Here is a 23,082-nt window from a genome sequence, read left to right on the forward strand (position 1 = left end):
CCACCATACCCAGCTGGGGCTATTTTAGTAGAAAACAAAGCATGGGTTTGCACGAGGAAAGAGTGAGCACCAGCTCTGAACAGCCAGGCCAGCCTGGGCTCCCCCTGACTCCCAGATCCCCATCCCAGGAGGCCTGGCTGCTGTGGCCTCCTACATAGGCGGCTCCTCAGCTGCCCCTCACCCCTCATGCCTTCCTCTCCCAGCAACTGATGAGCCTTTTCCATGCATTTCCTGAATGGATGAATCAACCTCACAAAACAGCGGAAGCCCCCTCCCTGCAGAGGTGTCCACTATTCTGGATTTGGCATGTATTTTCTTTAGAGTTTTACTATGCGTGCCCCTCAACAAGGTAAGATAGGTTCTGTGTCTTTGAGTTTTGTATAAACGAGAGCTCCCGGTTTGCTGTTATTATTCATTGCAATGCTTGTAAGATTTATCTGGGCAGGCCCACACTGCTCTCATGGGCCCCCCGCTCCCTTTTTTTTTTTTTTCAGACGGTCTCGCTCTGTTGCCCAGACTGGAGTGAGTGCAATGGTGGGATCATAGTTCACTGCAGCCATGACCTCCCAGGCTCAAGAGATCCTTCTGCCTCAGCCTCCCAAGTAGCTAGGACTACAGGCACACATCACCACATCCGGCTAATTTTAAAATTTTCGGGCCGGGCGCCGTAACTCACGCCTGTAATCCCAGCACTTTGGGAGGCCGAGGCGGGCATATCACAAGGTCAAGAGTTCAAGATCAGCCTGGCCAACATGGTGAAACCCCGTCTCTACTAAAAATATAAAAATCAGCTGGGCGTGGTGGTGCACGCCTGTAATCCCAGCTACTCGGGAGGCTAAGGCAGGAGAATTGCTTGAACCTGGGAGGCGGAGGTTGCAGTGAGCCGAGATTGTGCCATTGCACTCCAGCTCTGGGCAAGAGAGCAAGACTTATCTCGGGAAAACAAACAAACAAAAATTTCACAGAGACAGGATCTCCCCATGTTGCCCAGGCTGGTCTTGAACTCCTGGGCTCAAGTGAGCCTCCTGCCTCAGCCTCCCTAAGGGCTGGGATTACAGGTGTGAGCCACTGCGCTCAGCCTCTTGTTCACTGGTGTTTAATGTTCCATGGTGGAACTACCCCACGCCCAGCCACCCATTCTCCCACTGACCCACAGTCAAGCATGCTTGGTTTTGTCTCATGCAAACACAGTGGCAGTAGCATCTTTACACGCCCCATGCACACATGCACCAGAATTTCTCTTGGGTCCACACTTAGGAGCGGGCTGCTGGGTTGTGGAGTGCGCATATCTTAACTTTACTAGTTATTGCCAAATTGCTCTGCAAAGTGGTTGTTCAGATGATCGTGTTAAAATATAAATTAGATCGTGTCACTTCCCTGCTTAAAATTCTCCAATAGCTTCCGATTATACTTAGAATAAAATCCATGCTCCCCTCCATGGAGGCATGGCTGTATCCCACAGCCCTCCCCCACAATTTCCTGGCCTCTTTTCTCTTCCTTCAATAGGTCTGGCTCTTTCATGCCCCAGGGCCTTTGCACATACGTTTCCCTCTGCCTGGCACACTCTTCCAGCTCTTCCCAAGCTGAGCTCCTTCTTATCCTTCAGGACTCAATGAAAATGTCACCTCCTCTAAGGGGCTGCCCCTGACCACCCAGTTAAAAGGCCTTCTGCCCCATTCCTCTTATCAGCCTCTGTATTTCCTCTGGAGCCCACACCCTGTGCCCATAACGACCTCATCCTCTGATGTGTTTGCTGGTTTATTAACAGCATGGCAGCCTGTGGGGAGACGACCTCATCTGCTTTGTACATTCCTGGATCCCAAAGGCCAGCATGGCCTGGCACCTAAGAGCTCCTCTTATGACTACTCATTCATTCAACAGACATTGATGAGGCCACCGATGTCACAGAGGGTTAGCAGTGGGGAAGGGGCTTTGCAGAGGGGAGTGTGGCTGAGAGGAGGGCAGAGAGGTGACCAGGCCCACGGGGCCCTCCCTGATCCTTCTCCCACAGTCATGGGGTGTCATGGCGGGTGCTGGAGCTGGGAGCAGCAGGGTTGGTCTTGCCCTTTAGAAAGACCCCCTTTAGAGCTGGGGAAGGGAGCAGATTGAAGAGGTGGTCCTGGAGGCAGGGGCTGCAGGGATGGTGGTGGCTGAGGATGGGTTGAGGGAGGGCTGGGAGAGGCGGCATGATTGAGCCCATGGGACCAAAGAGAAGACCGTGGAGATGGGACTGGATCAAGGATGCGATTGGCTCAGAACTGGCTCAATCCAGTCAATGGAAGAGCACATGGTCTATGAAGACACAGTGGTAGCTGTAGCCCCGCCACCCTCCTGCCCATGCTGGCTTCCACCACCCTCTGCAGGAAGCTGGGAAGGGGCTCATTCATGTCTAGCGCACCCAGAGGCTCAGGTCTTAACCTCTGGGGTTATAGGTTATAGCTTCCCCCTGGCCCCCAGTGACCGCTTTGAACACTTCCCCAGACGCTGCCTGTAAGCACTACACTCGGCCTACAATTTCCGTGGGAGGATCCTCCCGGGGCCCCCAGCAAGGAGCCCTTGACCTAGGTTCCCCTCCCCCACCACGGATTTGAAACCAAGGCCCTAGAAGGAAAGGAACTGGAAGAAGGTGGCACAGCTGAATTGTCACTTTGCTTTTTAGAATACGAAGTGTTGCACCAAGGCCAAAAACGTTCCCTTCTCAGTAAAGACAGAGGAAAGGCAGCAGCCACTTGCTGCACAGGGAATCTAAGTCAGACACCAGGAAGCACCGTCCTCTGCCTGCCAGGCACCCGCCGCCTCTCTGCAGCCAGTGGCTGCTCACCCTGAGGCTGCCCAGGACTCTCAGGATGCGGGGCTGGGCAGGCGGAAGAAGCAGTTGTGTCTGACTCTAAAACTAGTGCTTCCCCAGTGGGGAGTGCTGGGGAGGCGCATGGGAAGGGCCGGGTGGGGTGGGGACCAGGCCTTCTAGTTCCCTGCTGTCCCCAGCGCCAGGGCCTGTGCTGAGGGTCTGGAGCCAAGGGTGCCCCTTGCCCTGTGTTATTACCCCTCCCAGGCCTTGTCCTGTGGGGACACGAGAGGACCCTAGCCTGGTCCCTGCCTGCCTGCCTACCTTAGGGCCCCCCTGGCCTGGGCGCCTCCTCTTCTCTGTTCCCCTGCCCTCCCAGCTTGGGCTCCACGCTGCAGAGGGAGGAGGGAGAGGGAGGAGGGAAAAGGGTGGAGGGAGGTGGGAGGCAGGAGGCGGAAAGAAGGAGCAGGAGGCAGGAGGAGGTCAGTGTGGCAGCCATTGGTATGCGAGGCCCGGCCTCAGCCCCTCTGCTCCCTCCACGGCCCAGCCTTTCTGCTCAGCTCTTTAAGAATCCCTCCTCGGCAGCGGCAGCGTGCTGGTTGCTGGGCAACCCCATCGCGCCCCGCCCCCTGCCGCTGGCGCTGGCCCTCTTTCCCTCCCCCTCCTCCCGCAGCTCCTCCCAGTGCCCCCAGCCTCAGCGGCGCTGGTGCTCCTAGCTCAGAACCTGCCAGGCCTGGCCGCTGGGGGCACCTTTGCCCGGCAGGTAAGTGGCTTTGAGTGACTACATCCAGCCCCAGCTCTGGAGTACAGCTCTGCCTCCCAGGACTCAGGGAGTGAGACCCTGGGCTTAGGACACTCTTTCTCCTTACTTCCCTGCCCCTGGAGCACCTAGGCCAGCAGGCGAGGGCAGGTGAGGGGTCCCAGAAGATGCCATCTGTTTCCGCAACCCCAGTTCTGCAGCCCCAGGACTCTGGGAGAGGGACCCTGGACTCAGGGCACCCTACCTCAGACTCTCCCATCCCCACCTCCCCGCCCCAGGGCACCATCTGTGGCCTTAGCTTTATTGGTGTCTGTTGGGGGACAGAGACAACCCAAGGGGAAGGGCGAGGAGCCGCTTGAGTTCCCAGTGAGGTGGGGAGTGGCCACCTGCTGGGGTTGGTTGAGCCGGGTGCTGGGATGTGGGCGCTGGGCCTCAAGAGCCTTTGCGCTGTGGGGGAGGCTGAGGCCATAAAGCAGCTCACACGGGCAGAGGAACGGGAGGGGAGATGAGGGGGCTGCAGAGCTTGGAGCCCCTGAAACAGGAATCTGGCGGCCGGCAGAAGAGGCACAGTGACGGGGTGGGGGGATCCCCAATAGAGGTCTCTGAGACACCAATCTCAGAGCCTCCTGCATCCCCTACCTCGGGCAGTCACAGGGACCCCGTCCCCTGGCTCCCTGATGTCTTGGGGCTGCCACCCTCTCTTTGGATCAGGCCCCACCTCTCGCTCCCAATGGCATCCCCTTCCTCACTGTCCCGGGGGTCCAGCCCCCATTTGCTTCCACCTGCCACAGACTCTGCACCAGCCAGAAGGCCCAGTCTCTCTCCTGGAGGCCCTTCCCAGCCCACCCTGCGCAGCTGGCCTCGCCCCCACCCCCCTCTCGGACCCATGCCCATGAGCTGCTCATCACACAGCCCTCCCTACCCTGGCTGAGGCTGGTGTTTCCACAGGGCTGTCTTTCAGGACACAGTTCACATCTCCTTCCTGAACTTGGGATGTGTGTAACAGGTGAATGACAGCTGGAGTAAAGGAAGGTCTAAATCACCGCAAAAAGCATATCCTCTGCTGGGAATGATCGCTGAGAAGGGAGGGAGCCGGGAGAGGCAGCCCTGAGTGTCTGGAAGGGATGGGGGCAGGGGAGGTGATGTCACTGGTGGGGAGCAGAGGAAGCTCCCAAGGGAAGGAGGGGCCCATGAGAGAAGCCTGGCCACCAATCGCCTCAGTCCTGCTGGGGCTGGGGGCTGACCAGCGGGCTGGGGGCTGACCAGCTGACAGGTGGAACAACCACCCCCCCGGGTGACACAGTCTTGCCGCTGCCCAGGCCTGCGTTCCCACCCTCTCTGGCGTCTGTCTCCCCACCCACCCAGGGGCAGCTGGTTAGACCTGATCTCCCCCGTCATGTCTCCATCACCCCCCAAACTCACACCCAGACTCTACCCACTCCCCAGTAGCTGGATGTGCATCTGGCCCCCCAGAACCCCAGGAGCCATCATCTCTGGGCAATTCCCAGTTTTATGAATCATGGTTGGCCTTGGGACAGCTCCGTCATTGTTGCCTTGAAGGGCTCTGTCAGCCTGATGCTCGCTCCTGTTTAATGTTCTGTCCATTCATTCATTCACCACATTCACCAATGCCTGACCATGCTGTCCCCACATGCTGGACACTGTAGCAGGGGTTGGGGACATGCAGGAACCCAAATAGGCCCGGCTGTGCCCTCAAGGTGCCCACAGTCTGGTGCAGAGATGAATACTAACAAAACACACATCACTGGACACAGGTGCCTGTGATTCTAAGTCACGCTACTATTGTACGTACTCCCCAGGAAGCAAACACAATGCCAGAGAAAAAATCAGCCACACCCGGATCTTAGAGATGTGGACATGTTGGCCGGTAGATGAAAAACGCAGTCATAGAAATCATAAGCAATCACCAACGAGCTGAGTGCTACAAAACAGAAGTGGAGGAGGGAGACAGAAGAAGGTGACCTAATCGGGAAGGTGGGGTTAGAAGCTGGGCATGGTGGCAGCACCTGCAATTCCAGCTACTCGGGAGGCTGAGGTGGGAGCATCGCTTGAGCTCAGGAGTTCGAATCCAGCCTGGGCAACATAGTAGATCCTGTCTCTTAAAAAAAAAAAAAGGAAGGTGGGTGGGTGGTGGGGATGTGGGGGTTAGGGACGCCTTTCTGATGATAGGTTGGCCAGGCTCTGGGCTGATGAGGAGGAGTTGGTTAGGACTGGAGAGGCGGAAGGGTGCAGAGAAGTAAGACCCTTGTTTCAAGGCCTGGGGGCAGGAGCATGCTGAAGGGAGGGATGAGGATGAGGAGGAGGCAGGCACTGGAGCAGGGCTGGAGGGGTGCTCTTGTCCTGGCTGGCAGCCTCCCCGGTGCCAGTGGCCTGGTCTGACCTGCCTTGGGCCCCTCCCTGCTCCCAGCACCAGTCCTGGGGGTTGCTGACTTCACCCTACCTGGCTTTGTCCCTTCTGTGCCTGCTCCTTGGGGCACCCTCTCTGGGACTTTCCTCCTGGGCTGGAGGTCTTGCTCTCTGGCTCTCCCTGAAGCTCTGCGCCAGGGCCCACCCTCCTGGTCCTAGACCTTGTGCTTAGAGGGGAGAAGCCCCAGCCCTCTGTGTTGTGCATAATGGTGGGAGGGGAGCACAGTGGAGTTAGAACTTGGATCAGAGAAGCTGCTGGAGCCTGCCTGCCTGCCTGCCTTCCTTCCTTTTTTTTTTTTTTTTTTTTTGTGACGTAGTCTCACTCTGTCACCCAGGCTGGAGTGCAGTGGCACAATCTCTGTTCACTGGCAACCTCCGCCTCCCAGGTTCAAGTGATTCTCCTGCCTCAGCCTTCCCAGTAGCTGGGATTACAGGCATCCGCCACCATGCCAGCTAATTTTTGTATTTTTAGTAGAGACGGGGTTTTGCCATGTTGGCCAGGCTGGTCACGAATGGCTGACCTCAAGTGATCCACCTGCCTCGGCCTCCCAAAGTGCTGGGATTACAGGCGTGAGCTACTGCACCCGGCCACTGCTGGAGCTTTCTGATGTGTGCTGGCCTGGTGTCCCTGAAGTGGCGTGCACAGCCTGCCTATCCAGAGGTTACATATCCATGCATTCGTGTGAACATCCCGTAGTATACTGGGGCATCACTGGGGCCCCGAGCTAGGAGTCCACCCCCTCCTTGGAGGTGATACCCAGGCTGGGGCCTATGGGGAAGGCTGAGGCCAGGGTTGTGCCCTCTGAACATCTGCAATTTGTCCTTGCCTTGGTGCCAACCCCTGACCACTGCCCTGGGATGGCTTCATGCCTGGATGCCCAGCACAGAGCCGGGGGCTAAGGGTCCCTGATGATGACCACAGACCCCACCCCCCAGTGAGGAAGACCCTGTTCCTCCCTTGAGTCAAGTCACCTCCTTCCCCTGCCCCCAGCTGAGAACAGGCCCAAGTGAAGCCAGGGGTGGCCCAGCTTTAGTTGACCACAGTCTAATAATGGTGAGTCGTATTGTATACTTTGTATACTTCACTGTATACGAGGCACTTTCCTCCTGGGACCTCACTGGACTCTCGCTAGCCCTAGGAGGTCTGAGATGGCCCTGTTAAGATAAGGAAATGGAGGCACAGCAAGGCTAGGATGGTGCCCAGGGCCGATGGCTGGTGAGTTGCAGGATGGCGAGCAGGACCCAGATTTAGGGGCTCCAGAGAGGGTAGATGGCAGCTGGAGAGGTAAGGATGCTTCGGGCAGGGCCAGGGTGACCTTGGCTGCCCGGTGGTAAGGCCCACCCCACCAGGCTGCGTGGGTTACTGCCCCTCTGGGAGCCGGGAAGCTGGGGCTTGGTGAGCTCAAGGTTGAACCTACAAATCATTGCCAGGTGACTTGAGCTGCCCTTGCGGCTGAGTGCATCCCCCATGAGTGCCCAGCAGGGACTAGCTCAGTCCTCCAGCCCAAGGCCACACTGCCTTTACCAGTCACCTGTGTCCTCCTGGAGCCCACAGCTCCCAGGGGCTCGGCAAGGGTTTGTTGACTGAACAGCGATCTTTCTGACTCTCAGAGCCCACTGTCCCCTTCCTGGAATGACACTCCCTCGTGGTGCCCTACTCCTTCCAAGATAAAGAAGAGGCACTCCAGGTTTGTCTAAGACCCTGCACACCCATCCTGGCTGACACCAGCCACCTCATCTTCCACTATCCGCCCCCCAGCTTCTGTCCCCCACTCTAACCAAGAATTCCTGAGCCTCAAAGCCCAGGCTGTTTCATGTCACAGCAACTGTGAGCTTCTGCTGTCTGCAAGAACATCCCTCCTGCCCCTCCAAGACCCAGGTCAAGAGGCACCTCCCTGAGGAAGCTGATGTCAAAATCGACTTGGCCCTCTGTCTTGGGGTCACGAGGTAATGCCTGCTTCAGCAAGATCTTGCTAAGCCATAACTGTCTAGGTGCCCAGCCCCCATGCTGGAATTTCAGCTTTGCCAGGGCGAGATCCAGCAGGGCCCGATTCACTTCTGGTCCCTGGTGCCCTAAACAGCACCTGGCACACAGTGGACTCCCAGCCATATCCCCCGAACTGTGCACAGCCACCAGGCATGGCTGAGCGGGTTATTCCATCAGCTTTGTGGAATATCGTGCAGCTGTTAAAACCACAATTATGAAGATGATTTTTGTTTGTTTTTTAGGGACAAGGTTGCCCAGGCTGGAGTGTAGTGGCACGATCATAGCTCACTGCAGCCTCAACCTCCTGGGCTCAAGTGATCCTCTCGCCTCAGCCTCCTGAGTAGCTGGGACTACAGGTGCCTAATTTTTTTTTTTTAATTATTTTTTGCCGGGTGTGGTGGCTCATGTCTGTAATCCCAGCACTTTGGGAGGCCGAGTTGGGTGGATCACCTGAGGTCAGGAGCTTGAGACCAGCCTGGCCAACATAGTGAAACCCCGTCTCTGCTAAAAATACAAAAATTAGCCAGGCGTAGTGGTGCATTCCTGTAGTTCCAGCTACTCGGGAGGCTGAGGCAGGAGAATTGCTTGAACCTGGGAGGCAGAGGTTGCCATGAGCTGAGATCGTGCCATTGCACTCCAGCCTGGGCGACAAGAGTGAAACGCCGCCCCCCCCCAAAAATTATTATTTTTATTTTTTTGTATTTTTTTTTATCTCAAACTCCTGGTCTCAAGCAATCATCCCACCACAGCCCCCCAAAGCTCTGGGATTACAGGTGTGAGCCACCATGGCTGGCTCGAAGATAACATTTTGATATCTAAGTGTGACATGTCAAACAGAGCTACAATCATACAATCCATTCCACTGCGAGGCATTGAGTGCCCGCGCTCTGTGCCAGCTCTGTGGCTTGGTGTGGGGGTGGCAGGGATAGAAAGGGGTCTCTCCTTCAAGACATTTAGTTCAGAAGAGGAGGAAGGCTTGAACATAATTCCTGAGCCACACGCCAAGTGCTGGGATGGAGGAATGACAGAGCCCCAGGGCCACACGTCCATCTGGGGGTCTGGGAAGGCGGGACGGAAACCACGGCTCTGTAAAAATTACAGCCGTCTCTGCATGGACAAGCCTGGAAGGGAGCAGAGGAACGGAAGCTGTTGACGCCACAGGGCGGTGGCATTGTGGGTGATTTTTCTTTCTTTTATTGTTGGTATAATGCTGTTTGGGCAATAAATAAAAATTGGGAGGAAAAAATAGCTGTTTGGTGAATTGAGTAGAAATTGGGAGAAAGAAGAAAGGGAGTTAAGGGGAGGGAAGTTAGAAGGGTGAAGTGAGGAGGGAAGAGGCAGGAAGGGCAAAGACAGGCGCATGCAGAGCGCACAGAGGCCAGAGGCGGCGGCCTCAGGCTAGGCCCCAGGTTGTTCCCGGACTGGGCGCAAGAGGGCTGGGTTTGCACAGGGAAAGGAGGGGGAGAGGTGCTGGAGTCTCTGTAGGGGGGACCCTCCCCAAGGGGATCTGGGAGGGCATCCCAGAGGGGAGGTGGCCCCCAGGCCTCGATGGACAGCAAAGAGCAGGGCCGGCAGAGGGGGTCCCAGCCAGACTGTGGGCGGTCTGAGGGTGGATCAGGAGCAATGGGGCCCTGGTGGGGGCTCTGGGCAGGCTTGGGACTCAGAGCAGCCACTGACAAGGTGATGAGGTCTGACCAGGGCAGGCCAGGCTGGGTATATGGGAGAGTCCCTTACTTAGTGTCCCAGCGAATGCCAAGAGCACGGGGACTTTCAGGCTAAGAGGAGGCTGTCTGGTCTAAACACTCCCTCACCCCACCCGGATGCCACCCACAGGCATGAACATCTTCCCAGTCTCTAATAGGTGCCAGGCACTGGGCCAGCCACCCTCCCATTCAAGGTCTTCTTCATCTCTCACAGTAACCTTTGGAGCTAGGTAGTAACGGTCCCATTTCACAATCCAGGACACTGAGGCTGGGAGAGGTTCAGCAACTTGGCCAAGGTCACAGTCAGCTGGGGATGGGAGGGGGCGCTGGCATGGGACCCTGGCACTGCCCCCTTAATAGGTGGGAGGGGTACTGCTGGGGAGCGCCCGGGTGTTTACAGCACGCGGCGGATGAGAGGGTCTGCCCAGGGAAGGGGCGCCAGGCAGGAAGGAAGGGGTTACTTTGGCATGCAGAGTAGGCGGTGGGTACCTGTTTGTGAATGAATGCACGGGTGGACGGATGAATGAATGAATGAATGAATGAATGGCTGGAGGGATGGTTGAATGAGTGGGTGCGGAGAGGAGGGTGTTGGGGAGGCGGCGCGTGAGCTAGAACCCCTTTCTCCCCCGCCTCCACGGTGGAGGTTGGCTTTGGGAGCCTCCCTCCCCCAACTCCCTAGAGGGGTCGGCTCCCCCACCCGCCCTTCCCCCAGCCAGTTTAGCCGAGGGCGGGGGAGGGGGGCGCGGAGGCCGCTTCTCCCCGGCTGGGCCAGAGTCCCCGCGCGGCGGCGCAGCCTCCCGCGCCGGGTCCCGCCGGCCAGTGCGCAGCGCGGCGCCCCCGCCCCCGCCGCCTCCTCCCCGCCCGCTGCCTCCCCCTCCTCCTCCTCCCCCTCCCCTCCTCCTCCTCTCCCTCCCCGCTCCGCGCCTGCACGCACGGCCCCCGCCGCCGCCGCCGCGAGGGGAGAGGCGGCCGCACAGCCTGGTTCCCCGCGCCCTGCTCGCCGCCGCCGCTCGCGCGGGCACCGCCGCTGGTCCCCGCCCCGCCGCCGAGCGCACCCGCCCGGGCACACGCACCCCGCCGCTGGACGCACCCCCCGCACTCCTCCCGCGGCTCCGCCGGGCGCCCGAGCCGGGCAGATGCGCCGCCGCGCGCCCCCAGCTCTGGGCCCGCCACCGTGCTCTGCCGCGCGCCGGGGGCTCCTCTCCCGGGCCCCCCTGGGCGCCCTCCGGCTCTGGTTCCCGCCCGCTCCTTGGAATAACCCCTGAGGCTCCAGCCGTCACCGCAAAGTTTCCCGAGGAGACCCGCCTCCCCGGCCGCTGCGCAGGTAGGGCTGGCTGCACCGGGCGGGGGTCGGGGTCCGCGCGTCTGGGACAGGGCGCCAGAGCCGACGGGGCGGGGGCCGGGGGCCCGGGGGCACCGAAGCGCCACGGGGTCAGGCAGCCTGGCTTTGCCCCAGAGCGGCGGGAGATGGGACGCCCAGCCTTTGGGATTTGGGGTGGGGGTCCCTGAGTCAAGAGCCAAGCACCAGTAGCGGTGGCGCTGGCCCCGCCGCGGGGAGGCGCGGGGTGCGCGGCCGGCGGCTCAGCTCTCCCGAGCCGAGGCTGGAAAGGGCGGGGGCTCAGCTGGAGCTCTAGTCCAAGCCCTCGCTGCACCCCCCAGGGAGGGGGCCTGGCCCGTGGGGGGCGTCAGGCCAGTCATGTGGGTCCCAGCTCCCGCACTCGGGAACCGGAGGAGGGCGCGCGGCCAGGGACAGCCGGCCGGCCCGGGCGCCGCGCTCCCGTCCCCACCAGCCGCGTGAGTCACGGTTGGAGCGAGGTTTTATTTTTAAAACGACTTCAAGGGGGGCATGAGCAGCCTCCAACTTCCCTCCCTGTGCGCGCTGTGGACCGTCAGCCCTGAGCCGGGCGGGGGCTGGGGCCGTACACCTGGCGGCTGGAACGGTGAGACCATGGTGCCTGGGCGGGGGGGCGGCGGGCACCCCCCATCCCCCAGCTCTCAAGACAAGGAGGCGGCCCGACCCGGCGGCGCACGCCCCTCCTCGCGGGCACTGGAGACCCCGGGGAGGAAGGCTGGGGAGTGTTGTCGCCCAGCTGCAGGGAACCGTGGTTGATCAGAGCTCCCCGAGGAGGAGAAAGTTGTGGAGCAGGGACACCAGGGAGCTGCCACAGCCTTCCCGGTGGCCCCGGGAGGCCTTCGAGGCCCTCCAGGGTGGGCAGTTTTGAGAGAATACAGCCCAGCTGGGGTGTGCCAGGCCCCCGAGGCCCAAGCCAGAGCTCTGATGTGAATAAATACAGCCAAGGCTGGGGACGGAGGTGAAGGGTGACTGAGAACAGCCCTGCCTCACCGCGGCCCCTACGCCCTCGGGTTGGATGGAAACCAGCCTCTCCACATCCCCCTCCCCAGGTGGCTCAGGAGTTAGGAAGGAGGCTGCCTGTGGGGGGGACCCACGATGCCACTGTGGAGGGAGGTGGCTGGGGCACCCTGTCTCTGCCCGGCGGCCGCGGGGGAGGCAGCCGCCGCGCTCAGGGGCTCCAGATTCCAGTTTCTGGAGTTGAAAGCTACTGCATCTCTTCCGCCAGCCCCGGGAGGAGAGGCGCAGACATCACCTGTCAGCTGGTGCTGACTCCGTGGGCGACTGTTCAGGGCTTCCTCAGAAGGTTTAAAATGGAAATGGCCTGAGCTGACAGGGCCCGTGCCTGGGAGGGGACGCTGCCTAGCTGGGCCAGCAGTGAGGGGGCCCTGGTAGGTGTGAGGGGCAGGAAGAGCTGAGGGCTGTCACATATCTGGCTGAAGGGTCGGCCATGGGCACAGGGTGTGTGTGTGTGTGCGCACCCAGTCCCACGTTCTTTCCCAGACACAGAGACTGGATACTCTTCAGTAAAAAGCACCCTGACCCCAGCATGGAGGCTCCGTAGCCCACACCCCCAAGGCAGCTTTGGCCTGCTGGACTTCACCTAGACCTGGGTCTGTGCGTCCGCACTCTACCATTTATTGGTCCCTCCACCTCCCTGTGCCTCAGTTTCCCTTGTTGGTAAAATGGGGTTGATAGTGCCACCTCCTGAGCCTGAGCCGGGGTGCTGCTTTGTAAGTGCATTTGACGCATGTTGTTAGTGGTCCTGCTCCTGGACTGGAGGATTCTCAAGGGCTGAGGGTATCTGCAGGGACTTCAGAGGGTCGGGGGGTCGGATTTTCCCACCACCAGCCAGTGTGCTGTCACTGGACTTCATCCTCACGCTGGCCCTCAGTGGCAGCGCCCTGTGTCCCCTCCTCCCCATCTCCGAGGCCTCCCATGGAAGCCCCTGGGAGGTCCGCCCAGCTGTTTCTAAGGAGGTGATGGGGAGGGGGTGCTGCCATCCCACTGGTCACCCACTGCCAGAGGTGTACAGACTCAGCTCTGTAGAGATTGATGCCTGGTGGCTGAGCCTGTGTCGCATTCACTGGGTGACCCTGGGCCTGCAGCCTCCCCTCTGGGACCGGCTTCCTTGCCTGCGCAGGGGTTTACAGCAGTTGTCCCACAGAGAGGATGTCTGGGTGTTCTGCGTGTGGGTGCAGGGAAGGGCAGTGCACACATGAGCAGGTGGCATCTGTGCTCGCTTCAAAGTTAGCTGAGAGGACTAGGGCTCCAGGTGGCCTTGACCCTGCGGGTGTTGAGGGACGGAGAGGTGGGTGTAGAGCCCAGAGGCCAGCACGGGGGCAGCTGTCAAGTGGCTGCTCTGGTGCAGGGGGAGGATGAGGCCTCCGGGATCTAGCTGGGCACAGCCACCTCTGCCCAGTCATGGGGCTAGCAGCCCCCTCCCCAGCCAGCCAGACATCCCCAGAATCAGGGCTGGACATGGCCTGATCTCAGAGATAGGGCCTGTATGGGGCTGTGTGGGTCTGGCTGTGCTGGCCCTTCTGCTCTAGAGTCTGGAAATGATATCAACCACCTAGTCATCCCTGTTGATTGTGTTCCTGGGACACTAGAATGCCATCACAGGGTCCTAAGGACTTTCGGTTCCTGGGGAGGGTTTCTCTACCTGGCCTGCTAACCTTCGGCAAGTGACCCGTCTTCCTCATCTGTAGGGTGGGGTAACAGCAGTACCTACCTTGGGGAGGCACCCACTTTGAGAGGATGCGTATGAGGTTTCTAGCAGAGTTCATGCCTAGCAATGTGGGGCCCTTGCCTAGTCTGCACCCCTCGTTCACTGTGGGCCAAGGGCTTTCAGCTTCTTCAGGCCTTGGGGTGGCAGGGAGGACTGAGGTGGCCCTCATCCCCTGCAGGCAGGGGCCATCCACTCTGGTACCTGGCCCAAGGGGCAGTGGGAAATGCCCCAGAGCAAGGGGGAGCTGGAGGGCTTTTGCTGAGGCCCCTTATAGGATGGGGTATGTGAGGCATGTGGGTGAGCGAGCGTGGGTGGACAAGAAGGGGCGTGGGTGTGGCGAGGGTGCTAACTGCCTATAGTGGGGTGGGTGGGGACTGCCCCGGGGGTAGCTTTCCCTGCTCACTGGCAGAGGAGAGCGCCAGCCTCTGGGAGGCCCAGGCCCCAGGCCCTGGCTGCTGCCCCCGGTGTACTGCCTTCCAAGTGTGTTTGAGGTCGGGGTGGTGGGGGGGGTCCCTCCTCAGAACCTGTGTTGTTCTGCTGGAGACAAAGTTCAGGCTCTGGCTGGCCCACGAGGCAGCTGCATTCTGTCCTCTGCCATGGGACACTCACCCTGAGAGGGCCAGGGCTGCGGTGTGGGGCAGACTGGATGGCCGGGAGGAGACGGGAAAAGGACAGCACCCCTGTTTTGCCCTCCTCCCCCCGGACAGCCTGCCTGGAGTTCTCTGGCAGCAGCTGGAGACGCCAAGAGGGTTCCATGGAGCAGGCTGTGTTTGTGCAGGCCTGTGTTTGCCTGTTTACCATCGCTCGAGGCCCCCAGAGCACTGCCGCTCCCCCGGGCCAGCGGCTCTGCAGATGATGTCAGGGTTTGGGGGCCTCTCCTTGCTTTGTGGAGGTTGTTTGCTGGATTCCTGCAGCCCTGGGTTTTAAAATGACGACCTGCAGAGCTGGTGGCTAGTGAGGGTGGGGGAGAGGACAGGGAGGAAGATGGGTGGGAGTTTGGGGCTGAAGCCATGGAGGATAAATGGGCTGGCCCACCAGTGCTCCTCTGGCACGCCTGGCTCCCTGGCTCTTCTGTTTTCCCTTCCCTTACTCCTTCCCTCCTTTCCTGCTCATTCATTCATTCATTCATTCATTCATTCATTCATTCTTGAGATAATCATTGAGCATTAGTTATTGCCAGGCACAGTGCTGGGCTCTGGGACAAAAGTGGGGAACAAAAGCAGTGGGTGTCTTGCCCTCAGGGCGCTTCCAGTCAGATGTGGTGTCAGACATTAGTCAGATCTACCTCTTCCCCGTGAAGCCTTGGCTCTGAAGGCGCAAAGTGGTGAGGTCAAGTAACAGAGGGGCCTGCTGAGGGGTGGGATTGAGGGGGACTTCCCAGGGAAGGGGGTGCTTAAGACGTGAAGAGTGAGCTGGAGCCAGGGAAGGGCAGGGACAGAAACAAGGGCCTGGAGGACAGGATGGATGGAGAGGGCTGCATGGAGACCCCCGGCAGGAGGGCAGAGGGGCTCAAGGCACCTGGCCAGGGCTGGGGCTGGTAGGCTGTCTCCCTGGGTCTCTGTGGCCCATCCATCTCCAGCTCTCTCAGGATTCCTGGGTCTGCCTCAGGGACCCTCTGCCTGTCCTTGCAGATGGGCCTCTGGAAGAGAGGGCTTCCTAGGCCCGGGATGCCAGGTCCCCTTTTCCTGAGAGCTGTGTGTTCACCTGCGTAGACAGGTTGCCCCAGCATCTGATGGGCTGTGAGACAAATGTGGGCTTGTTTATGACGGGGGCGGTAGCCCTGGGTGGACCGAGAGCTATTGGTGATGAAGGAGAGTCCGCAGAAACCCTCCCCAGCCCTGAATGTTCCCGGTGCAGGGAAGTGGGCTGGAGTGCAGGCAGAGGGAGAAGAGAATGAAGGGGCTGTGTCCTGGAGGGCCCCGGACCCGGCTGTATGGGGCTCAGCTAGCCACTAGGGGACACTGCCTCCCAGGCAGACCGCAGGACCCAGGCATCCGACGTCCGGCCAGGCCCCAGGTGCGGCAGGCTCTGCTTTAAGGGGTCAAAGGGCATCCTCATGGGCAGACGGGGTCTATTGTCTGGCTGGCAGGGAGGCAGTGGCCGGGCTGGTTGGGGATGGCTTATACTTAATTAAAACTGGGATTAAAACTGGGGTCACGGGGCGCTAGTCCTGGCCATTCCTGCCCGCATCACTCTCCAGAGGCAGCTCTGTGGCAGTATTTTTTTCATGCCCCTTTCCCTCCTTCTGCCTGAATTAATCGTTGGCACCAGATTACAACAGATTTAGCAAACTGTAAAAAAAAAAAAAAAAAAAAAAGAGAGCATGAGCGAGAGAGGAAGAGAGAAAAGAAAGGAGGGAATGCCTTCCGTGAGGAGCCGGCATTTATCTCCAGAAGCAAATTGCTCTTCTTGAACCATTCCTGCCGCCCCCCACCCCTCCACCCCCCGTGACGCCTGGGAAATGCTGCTCGGGAAAATGTCCTCAAAACTGCTGCCGGGTGCTGGAGCCAGGAGGGGCTTTTCCTGGGGGAGGTCAGCCAGGGGCTGAGGAGGAGAGGAGAGCTCAGGGGAGTGAGGAGGGTGCCCGGGGCTGCTCTGGAGGGTGTGTTGGGGGACACCTGGCTGGTTCTGAGTGGTGGCAGAGGTGGGGCTTCGTGTAGGGCAGAGCGAGTGAACGGATGAATGAATGGAAAAAGGGGTGCAGCCAGGACCGAATGACCGCCTCGGGAGCTGGTGTGGTGGCAGTGGAGGGTCCAGCCTGCCCATCAGGATTCCTAGGGACAAAATCCGAGGGACTGAGCTCTCTCAAGCGACATAGCATCTTGGGTCTTGGATCCAATTCCACTTCTCTCTGGTCAGACCAGAGGGGGCCTGGCTTTGGTTCAGGGAATCTGGCTGTTAGGGGGTGGGTGTCTGGCCCTAGGGACATGGCAAGTCGCAGAGGGTCACGGGAGTTTCACCTCAAGGCTGAGGGTGCCCCGCCCAGTTAAAGCACAGGAGTGAGATTCGGTGGGCTGAGAGCCCCTGGGCTCCTAGCCTGGGCTGGGCTGCCCCACCCTGAGTGGGGACTTGGGTTCAGTGGGGGGCAGTTAGGGGCCCACCCTTCCTTCTTCGCCCACTCACTCTCTCGGGCAGCGGCCATGGTGGGCCAGGCCTGGAGCTGGCCACAGGGAAGGTGGCGGCGGCCCAGTCCAGTGGGACCAGGCGGGAGGGGGAGACAGATGTGCACCACGCTCACACCTCTGGTGGGCACACATGCACCTTCATGCACACACTCTTGCACACACATGCTCATACCTAACCCACCTTCCTCTCCTGTCTTCCCTGAGCCAGCCTGAGCCAGGCTCTGAGGTGAATGAAGCCCACATCTCACCCCCACCTCTGGAAGCTGCCACGAGGAAGGGGCTGGAGTGGCTGCCCCACCCTTCCCGTGCAGTCCCCTGCCCTTCCTGCCCCCAGACAGTGGCCATCTGTTGCCCAGGCCTGGACCCCTCTCTGGGGAATGGGTGGGTGTGAAGGAATGAGAAGTGGGAGTGACAGCCCCTCCCCTAAGCCCTGCTCCAATAGAGGAGGCCCTGTGATGGCCAGCCCTGCAGCATAACCTTTGAACCCAGGGAGCCAGCAGTCAGGTAGGCTCTGGGTAGGGCCACCCCCTTGGCTAGCCAATGGGGGGCTGGCCTGGTGCCCAGGCCTGTGGGGGTCTTGGAAGCCCTTCCCTGCCTCACTGGGGCTGCATGCCTCCTAGGCTGTCTACCGGTTCCAGGGAGATGGACAACACTCCCCTGATCCCCCAGTCACAGTGCGGTGCTTCATGCCTCAGTTTCCCACTACTTCTGGACAAGGGATTGGACCACTAGGTCCCTAGTAGCTGCCACTCAGAGCAGCACCATGGCTCTGAGCCCTGAGACCCCCACCAGGCTTGCTAGCCAGAGGGGCTGGGTAGTGCCACACCCCAGTTTCCAGGGGCTTCTGGCTTGACAAGCTCTGCCTGGTTTATCTTCTTCCCACTGTGAGAGCAGGGAGACTGAGGCACAGAGTGGAGACACGCCCTGTCCAGTGCCATGTGGTAGTCAGGACACATTCTGGGGCAGAAGGGCTATGAAATGAAAGCTCTGGAGTCGATGAACTTGGGCTCGAAGCCCACCTTTGTTACTTATCATCTGAGTACCCTGGACGCCTCACGTCCCCTCTCTGTGCCTCTGTCTCCACACCTGTGAAACAGGATGATGGCATACGTGCTGACATCCCAGGGTTAGCATGAAGACTCTATGTGACTGTGTCCACAGAAGGGCTTTGTGGGAACCAGTAGTTACTTTGGATCACTGGACAGGCCCCGCCAGACACGTGCTGGGATAATCACCCTGCTCGGGGCTCTGAGGAGCTCAGGGGCTGGAGAGGGGCTGTACAGGCTAGCCTTCCGCCCTCAGGACCCCACCCTCTCTGGCAGGAAGGCTTGTGGGGCACTGCTGAGCCCCGAGGTCTTGGGCCCATGCAGTAGCAGGTGGAATGCATCAGGGAGCAGTGGACTCTAACCGCCTGGTTGTGACAAAAGGGCAAGTTGGGGTGTGGGTGACTCCTGGGGGAGCTGGGGAGAGCTGAGCACTGGAGGGCTCTGGAGAGCAGCAAGGGTTAGGAGGCAGCAGGTGTGGGAAGGGCTAGAGGTCAAATGGTGGAAAGGGAAAGCATGGGGCTCAAATGTCACCTTCTGCTCATTAAGGGTGGCAGAGAGGACATTATTGAGTGTTTACTGCATACAATGCATATTTCATAGAGCACCATGCTAAGGACTCTACCTTGCAGAATCCCACTGAGGCTTCACAACAGCCCCATTGCACAGAAGAGAAAACTGAGGCTCAGGCAGGTAAAGTGATTGGACCAAGGTCACGTAGCCAGGACATGGCATCTTTTTTTTTTTTTTTTTATGACGGAGTTTCGCTCTTGTTGCCCAGACTGGAGTGCGACGGTGCAATCTGGGCTCACGGCAACCTCTGTCTGCAACAGGTTCAAGCTATTCTCCTGCCTCAGCCTCCCAAGTAGCTGGGATTACAGGTGTGCGCCACCACGCCCAGCTAATTTTTGTATTTTTAATAGAGATGGGGTTTCTTTTTTTTTTTTTTTTTTTTTTTGAGACGGAGTCTCGCTCTGTCGCCCAGGCTGGAGTGCAGTGGCGTGATCTCGGCTCACTGCAAGCTCCGCCTCCTGGGTTCATGCCGTTCTCCTGCCTCAGCCTCCCTAGTAGCTGGGACTACAGGTGCCCGCCACCATGTCAGGCTAATTTTTCATATTTTTAGTAGAGACGGGGTTTCACCATGTTAGGCAGGATGGTCTCGAACTCCTGACCCTCAGGTGATCCACCCACTTCGGCCTCCCAAAGTGCTGCGGTTACAGGTGTGAGCCACTGTGCCCGGCCCAGGACATGGCATCTTAAAGCATATGCTCGTAACCCCCTCAGCCTACAATACATGAGAGTAATCAACACAGCAATAGTAGCTGACATTTATATCACACTTACTATGTACCTGGTGGTTGGCAGTTCCCCCAACAACTTTTTTTTTTTTTTTTTTGAGATGGAGTGTCGCTCTGTCGCCCAGGCTGGAGTGCAGTGGCGCAATCATAGCTCACTGCAGCCTCTAACTTTTGGGCTCAAGTGATCCTCCCACCTCAGCCTGCCGAATAGCTCAAGACTACAGGCACGCACCAACACACTGGCTAATTTTTTAATTTGGCAGAGATAGGGTTTCCTTATGTTGCCCAGGCTGGCCTTGAACTCCTGGCCTCAAGCGATCCTCCCGCCTTGGCCTCCTGATTACAGGTGTGAGACACTGCGCCTGCTCTCCCAGCAACTTCTGAAGTAGGCACTATTATTATCCTGATTTTACCCCAGGGGTAAACTGAGGCACTGAGTGGCAAAGTCACTTGCCCAAGGTCACACAGAGGAAGGGGAACCACGTTCATTAGGGTGAACTTGGGTCCTTTACAAAGGAGGATGGGAAACTGAGGCATGGAGATGGCAGGTAACTGCCTGAGGTCACCAGCACCTGAGCTTTGGTATCTGTCATGCTCCCCCCTCACCAGACCCCTCCCCAAGCTGGGGACCTGCCCAGGACCTCTGAGCTGTCTCCTGTGGTCTAAGAGCCTCATGCTTCCTCTTCCCTGCCTGGATTCTGCCTTCGTTTCCTGAGGCCCCACTGTGTGCTGGGCCTGGGGCTGGTACTGACAGTAGGTGATGTCATTTAACACATGTGTCAGGGAGGAATCAGGGAAGGCCTCATAAGGTAGGTGTCATTTGCACTTTGGAGCCAGGTGGGAGGGCATTATTCCTGGAGGGGAACAGCCTTGGCAGAGGCATTGTGAGCAGTCAGGCCTGTGCGGGCTGAGGGGGAGCAGTCCGGGTGCATGTGGTGGGTGGCATGTGCTTCTGCCTCGGCCGAGTGCTTTTCTGCAGCCCAGACGCTGGCCTGTGACGTCAGCAGGTGGCCCAGCTGGGCCTTGCTGCCCGCTGGTGCCCTCGGGAGGAGTGGGGCGGGCGGTGGGCGAAGGGGCCCGGGAGGGTGCTGGCGGCCTGCCGTCACGGAGCAATCTCCATTAGGGCCCCTGAGCGAGTGGCAGCAGCTCCTGGAATCCTATTAAAAGCTTTTTCATTGTTCCCCGCGTTTTGCTCTGCTCCGCCGGGACCTGGGCATGTTGATAATTTATTTGTGGAAGGGAAAGGGGTGAAGAGCGCAGGAGAGAGGAGGAAATGTCATTATTTACTCAGCTTGGTTTCTGCAGCGTGGGCCCTGCCATGGGGCAGCTGGAGAGGGGGCTCTACCACCCCTATCTCAGCCTCTGGGTCACTTATGGGACCCAATTTGGTAGGTGGGGGGTGAGGGTCTGCCGAGGGAGCAGCGGCGTTCAGCTGGGGTAGCCACCTTGCTGCGTCCTGAGGGTACAGATTGGAGAGACTGCTCCTGGGGTCTCAAAGGCAGGCGCACATCCCTGCTGCTGGCCAGCCATGTGGTGGCATAAGCCACTGTACCCCTGGACGCCAAAAACCAGAAATAGACCTCACTTTTCTGGGGGATGAGAAGGAATTCAGAACTAACAATAATAGTAATAACAGGTGGGCATGCTGGCTCAAACCTGTAATCCCAGCATCTTGGGAGGCTGAGGCAGGAGGATGGCTTGAGGCCAGGAGTTTGAGACCAGCCTGGGCAACACAGTGAGACCCCATCTCTTAAAACAATAACAGCAGTGACACTGGGTAACATGACTGAGCACTCACTGTGGACCTGCAGTGTGCTAAGCATGTCATGTACAGTACTGTATCTCATTTAATCCCCATAAGTGGGCAGTGATACTGTTATTATTCCCTTTTTACACATGAGGAAACTGAGTTACAGGCAGCCAAGGTCACACAGGTTCTGAGCGGCAGGGGTAGGATGGGAACCCGGCTTCTCTTAGCATGGGTGCTGCCTCTGGCCTCCTGAGCCTCTGTTCTCCAGAGCAGCCGACTCCCACTGGGTCCCCAGTCCCTCTCATCCAAAGTGAGGAAGCCTCAGAAGAGGGACAGGGGCCACCTCCTGCAGAACCTTCTAGTAGCAAACTTAGTTGCTACTAGAGCCTGGTGGGGCACAGATGAGGAAACAGAGGCTTACAGAGGTGACAAAGGCAGGGTGGAGCCAGGCTGGCCCTGGGTTCCCAAAGTGTCCCCTGTGCTGGGGTGCGAGGCTGCCCAAGGGGACAGGAGGGAGCTGGGTCCTACCCTTGCCCTGGACCCCAGACAGTGCTGGCCTTTGTCTGGGACCCTGCGCTGTGCTCCAGCCCAGGTTAGCTTCATGCACACTCCTGATTGGCCCGTTCTTTTTTTCTTTTTGAGACGGAGTTTTGTTCTCGTCGCTCAGGCTAGAGGACAAGATCATGTACCCTCCCAAGTAGCTGGGACTACAGGCGTGTGCCTCTATGCCCAGCTAATTTTGTATTTTTAATAGAAGCAGGGTTTCACCATGTTGGTCAGGCTGGCCTTGAACTCCTGACCTTGAGTAATCCGCCTGCCTCAACGTCCCAAAGTGCTGGGATTACAGGTGTGAGCCACTGCGCCTGGCCTGGCCCGTTCTTTAAGCTGTGGAGGAATTCATGGTGTGATGCGAAGTCTTCCCCATCCCTGCCTCTCCCCATCCTCTAGCCAGATACTGCCAGACATTTTAAAACACTTGAATTCAGTCAAGTCACGCACTAGCTCTGAGACCATCAGTGGCTCTCTAGTTCCTGAGAAGTCCAGCGCCCTCAGCCTGGCATTTCAGACCTTCCCAGCATGGCCCTGGCTGATGCACCAGCCTCGCCCCAGTGCCTCCCCCGGCTAGCATGCTCACACCTCTGAGCCTTCGACGTGCTGTTCCCTGTGTCTGGAAGGCCACCCTCACTCCCCGACATTGGCTGCCTCATGAAAGGCGGTGCAGGTGGCACTGCCTGCCTCCACCCACTTGTGGTGCCCCCCTCCCCTCCCCTGCCCCAGAGAGGTGCTGCTGAACTGTGGAACCAGTCAGATTCCTCAACTCCTCCCAGCAAGCCTTCCCGGCCCGAGATAAATGGCTTTCTTTGTACAACAGCCCTGGGAGTGGGTAGCGTGAGCCCATTTTAAGAAGGCGAAACCTGAGACTCAGGGAGGTTCAGTCACTGGGCCAAGGTCACCCAGCAATTGGAGGAGATGAAGCCAGGTCCATGCCATGGGGTCCCTGTCCTGTTCCGTTTCACCCCCAGCAGCCGTAAAGCAGGTGGAGGAGTGACCAGCTTGGCATTCCCTGAGCCCTCGTCACCTGCCTGGCATTCACATTTAATCTTTACAGTGGCCCAGATGTACTTAGAGGCTCCATTTTACAGATGAGGAAACTGAGGTTAATAGAGGGAAGGAAGGCCGGGCGCAGTGGCTTATGCTTGTAATCCCAGCACTTTGGGAGCCTGAAGCAGATGGATCACCTCAGGTCAGGAGCTCGAGACCAGCCTAGCCAACGTGGTGAAACCCCTTCTCTACCAAAAATACAAAAATTAGCTGGGCGTGGTGGCAGGTGCCTGTAATCCCAGCAACTCGGGAGGCTGAGGCAGGAGAATCGCTTGAACCTGGGAGGTAGAGGTTGCAGTGAGCTGAGATCGTGCCATTGCACTCCAGCCTGGGTGACAAGAGTGAAACTCCGTCTCAAAAAAAAAAAAAAAAAAAAAGGAAGGAAGCAGGAAAGCAGAGCCCCAGCCCTGCAGCAACTTCCTGGGACCCTGATGGTGGATAGGAGCTTTCCCAGTGCCCTGTGTGCTGGGCCTGAGCCACCACTTCAGAGTGGGGATGCTGGCAGGCCCTGCCTGCCTGA

The 23,082-nt window shown here is 58.8% G+C and overlaps 2 protein-coding genes across 8 annotated transcripts in view; one reads left to right on the forward strand and one right to left on the reverse strand.

Moving 5' to 3' along the window:
* The window catches only part of MACROD1 (mono-ADP ribosylhydrolase 1), a 170,191-nt gene that overhangs the window by 27,292 nt on the left and 119,817 nt on the right, over positions 1-23,082 (reverse strand). The gene's annotated exons all lie outside the window — the stretch shown is intronic.
* The window catches only part of FLRT1 (fibronectin leucine rich transmembrane protein 1), an 83,465-nt gene continuing 71,024 nt past the window's right edge, over positions 10,642-23,082 (forward strand). Inside the window, exon 1 of one of the 2 annotated variants that reach the window (XM_008953946.4) lies at positions 10,642-10,986. The gene's annotated coding sequence lies outside the window, so the exon portion shown is untranslated. Of the gene's footprint in view, positions 10,987-11,262; positions 11,603-23,082 lie in introns of those variants that run through there. The other variant, XM_003828547.5, reaches the window with a different exon arrangement.

This window comes from Pan paniscus, chromosome 9 (assembly GCF_029289425.2).
Source record: "Pan paniscus chromosome 9, NHGRI_mPanPan1-v2.0_pri, whole genome shotgun sequence".
NCBI classification, from domain to species: domain Eukaryota; kingdom Metazoa; phylum Chordata; class Mammalia; order Primates; family Hominidae; genus Pan; species Pan paniscus.